This window comes from Belonocnema kinseyi, chromosome 6 (assembly GCF_010883055.1).
Source record: "Belonocnema kinseyi isolate 2016_QV_RU_SX_M_011 chromosome 6, B_treatae_v1, whole genome shotgun sequence".
NCBI lineage: Eukaryota > Metazoa > Arthropoda > Insecta > Hymenoptera > Cynipidae > Belonocnema > Belonocnema kinseyi.
This window is the reverse complement of record NC_046662.1, coordinates 43696213-43700520: the sequence shown is the minus strand read 5'-3', so window position 1 is coordinate 43700520 and position 4308 is coordinate 43696213. Positions and strand designations below refer to the sequence as shown.

The 4308-nt window shown below is 21.5% G+C and overlaps 1 protein-coding gene across 5 annotated transcripts in view; it reads right to left on the bottom strand.

The window, feature by feature from the left end:
- The window catches only part of LOC117175725 (PAN2-PAN3 deadenylation complex catalytic subunit PAN2), a 145912-nt gene that overhangs the window by 17416 nt on the left and 124188 nt on the right, over window positions 1-4308 (bottom strand). The window lies entirely within an intron of this gene.

Below are 4308 nucleotides of genomic sequence, written 5' to 3'. Positions count from 1 at the left end.
AGAATTAATTCTCTTCAACAAGAATTAAATTATTACATTTTTAGTAGAAAATTCATTTTTTAAGTAGAAAAGTTACAAATTGGTTGAAAATTCATGTATTTTGTTGATATTTCTTTTTTTTTCATAAAAAAATAATCTTATTGGTAAAAAAAAAAATTTTTCGTTAAATGCTGAAGAAATCATCTTTGGTTGAAAATTTAACACTTTTGCTAAAAAAAAAATTTTTAGCTAAGAATTAATATTCTCCACTAAGAATTTAACTATTACATTTTTAGTTGAAAATTCATTTTAATAAAAAAATCATATCTTTTAGTAAAAAAACAACAACTTGGTTGAAAGTTGAACTAATTTGTTAAAAAATAATTTTTTTAAATAAAGATCCATCTCTGGTTGAAAAATTAACTCTTTGGCTACAAATTATTTTTTTGTTTGTTTGTTAAGAATTAATTTTCTTCCACAAGAATTAAATTATTACATTTTTAGTTGAAAATTCATTTTTTAAGTAGAAAAGTTACAAATTGGTTGAAAATTCATGTATTTTGTTGATATTTCTTTTTTTTTCATAAAAAAATAATCTTCTTAGTAAAAAAAAAAAAACTTTTTCGTTGAACGCTGAACTCTTATTGACAATCATTTTTTTCTTAGTTGAAAATTCATCCTTTTCGGTTGAAATATACAGAAATTAGTTTGTAATTTTAATTATTTTGATAGAAATGTAACTATTTTGTTAAAAAGTCCTCTTTTTTTATAAATTCAACTACTTGATTGAAATTTGAATTACTTTGTTAAAAAAGAAAACAAAACTTTTATGTTAGAATATTCATCTGTGGTTGAAAACTTAACTCATTTGCTAAAAATTCTTTTTGGTTATTAAGAATTGATATTCTTCACTAAGACTTTAATCATTACATTTTTAATTGAAAATTCATTTTGTTGAAAAATTATATCTTTTAGTCAAAAAATCAACAACTTGGTTGAAAATTGAACTACTTTGTTGAAAGATCTTTTTTTTTTGCTGAAGATTCATCTCTGGTTGAAAAATTAACTCTTTGGCTACAAATTCTTTTTTTTTGTTAAGAATTAATTTTCTTCAACTAGAATTTAATTATTACATTTTTAGTTGAAAATTCATTTTTTTAATCATAAGGTCCAAAATTGGTTAAAAATTCATGTATTTTGTTGATATTTCTTTTGTTTTATAGAAAATTAAACTTACATTTTTAGTTGAAAATTAATTTTCTTAAAAAATCATATCTTTTAGTAAAAAAAAAAACCGACAACTTGTTTGAAAGTTGATTTCTTTTCTTGACAATTAATTTTTTATTTTTTAAGGATTCATCTTTTTATTTTAAAATTCATCTCTTATGTAAAAAATGTAACTATTTTTTGAAAATGGGTTTTTCTTTTTGTCGAAAATTATTTTCTTTACTAAAAAACTAACTATTACATTTTTAGTTGAAAACTTATTTTTCTTGGTTGAAAATTCATGTATTTTGTTAAAAATTCGTATTTTTTGGTAGAAAAATATTTCTGGGTTGAAAATGATTATTTTTTGGTTAAAAATTTAACTATTTGGTAGAAATGTTAACTACTTTGTTGCAAATGCAACCATTTTCTTGGAAATTCATTTTTTTTTTGGTAAACAATTCAACTAATTTGTTAAAAATTAATTTTTTTATTTGAAGATTCATCTCTGGTTGAAAATTCATCTATGGTTGAAAATTTAACTATTTTTCGAAAATTCGTTTCCCTTTCAGTCGACAATTCATTGTTTTTAGTTCAAAATGTATGTATTTTGTCGATAATTCTCTTTTTTTTGCAGAAAATAAATTTTCTTGGTTAAACAATAATTTTTTTATGGAAAACTTAACCTTGGTTGAATTTAACTATTACATTTTTAGTTGAAAACTTATCTTTCCTGGTTGAAAATTCATGTATTTTGTTAAAAATTAGTATTTTTTGGTAGAAAAATATTTTTGGGTTGAAAATTATTCTTTTTTGGTTAAAAATTTAACTATTTGGTAGAAATGTTAACTACTTTGTTGCAAATGCAACCATTTTCTCGAAAATTCATTTTTTTTGGTAAACAATTCAACTAATTTGCTAAAAATAACTTTTTTGGTTGAAGGTTCACCCCTGGTTGAAAATTTCACTATTTGGTTAAAAATTTGTTTCATTTTACTTAAAAATTCGTCTCTATGGATGAAATTTGAACTATTTTGCTAAAACTATTTCAGTGCAAATTAATTTACTCATCTTAAAATCTATTTCATTTTTGATTGAAAATCATGTATTTTATTTCAAATTAAACTATTTTCTTAAAAATTCATTTAATTTTTGGTTGAATGCTAAACTTTTTTCTTGAAAATTCATTATTTTAATGATTCATCATTTTAGTTGAAGATTTACCTCTTTGGTGGAAAATTGCATTATTTCGTTCCAACTTAGTTTCTTTTTTGGTTAAAAATTAACTGTTTTTTAACTGAAAATTTAAGTATTACATTTGCAGTCTAACATTTAGCTTTCCAGTTAAAAATTCATCTTTTTGTTTCAAACTTGAACTATTTTATTAAATATTCATATTTTTAATTTTTTTCTTAAATTATTTTCGATTTAAATAAAAATATTTTTTAGTTGAAATATCATCAATTCCACTTCTCTACAAAATAAAAATATATATTTAAAATTTTTAATAATTTTTTATTTAAAGCAAATATTTGGTTAGAAATTTGCTTTTTTTATAGAAATTCATAATGTCTGGTGAAAAATTGAATTCAACTTGTTGAAAAATTCATTTTTTATTTAAAAAATTAAAATTTTAAACTGAAGGAGTAACTTTTTAATGGAAATTTTTGCAGAATATGTCGTTCAATTTTGAAACTAAAGAGACAAAATTTCAACTAAAAAGTCGAATTTTCAAATAAAAAAGAATTAACTTCAACCAAATAGTTAAAATTTTATTTTAAAAAAGGACATATTTATTTATCACAGGCTTCACAGTCTTTTCCACGTTCACTTTTTTTCGTTTTCCCACTTAAATGTTTAAATTCTTTTCGGTTAAAGAGTATGATATTAAATTTTTGATTTAACATTTGTCTTTCTTGGTTAAAATTCTTATTATTTGCTTCCAAATTGTATAATTTTGTAGCAAATTCATACATTTTGTTAAAAAGTTAAAAGTTAAAGTTGTTAAAAAAAGTTGTTAAAAAATAATTCAACTGTTTTGTTGAACCATTCTCGTTTTTGGATTGACGATTCAAAAATTCCATTGAAATTTTGTTTGTATGTATTATTTAATAACAATTTAAAAAAATTAAAAATTAAACCTCTTAAAATCATTTAAAATCTTTTTAATGTTTTGAAATCTTTGAAATCTGGTGTACTGTACCCTTGTTGGAATCTTTGAATATCTTCAAATTTTTTGTTTAAAATATTTTCGAAATCTTTTGTAAACGTTTAAAATCTTGTCAAAAATTTTAAATCGTTTAAAATCTTTGAAATGTTTTGAAATATTTAAAATGCTTTGAAAGTTTTAAAATCTTTCTGCAATGTTCGAAATGTTCGAAATCTTTGTGAATTCTTTGGAATTATTTAAATTATTACAATTCTTAGTAAAATCTGTTTCTATCTCCTAAAAAATTTTGAAATTGTTTAAAATCTTTGAAATTTTTTGAAAACTTAGAATTGTGGTTTAATAAACCCTTTTTAAAATCTTTAAACTCTTTTGTGAGTTCTAAAATCTTTTTAATTTTTTTTTAATCTAGTGTACTAGATTGGTTTGAATGTTTTAAATCTTTGAAATATTTTGAAATCTTCTAAAATGTTTTAAAACCTCCTGAAATCGTTTTAAATTTTTGAAATATTTGAAATCTGGCGTGCGCGCCTTTCTTAAATCGTTAATATCCGTGAAATCTTTATAAAATGTTAAAGATATTTAAAATATTTTGATATGTTTGACAAATTTTTAAATAATAATAAACTAATAATTTTTATAATTTCTAAGTTGAAAACCCCCCAAAAAAGTGCCTTGAAATATCTTTATTTATTCTATAATAAACAAAAGATAAATTATATGTTCAACTGTTTTGTTGAAAGTCCATCTGTTTGGATTGCAAATTCATAATTTTGCATTCAGTTTTTTCCCCGATTGTCTGAAAAATCTTTCATGGGTCAAAATTTGTCTTTTTATTTTAAAAAATTCATCTCTTTTGGTAGAAAGGGGGAGGGTCGGTAAGGCCGGTTTTTGGCCTAATTTATTTTTGGACCAAAAAATCTGAAAAAATCATGGTAGTATCTTATAAGTATCCC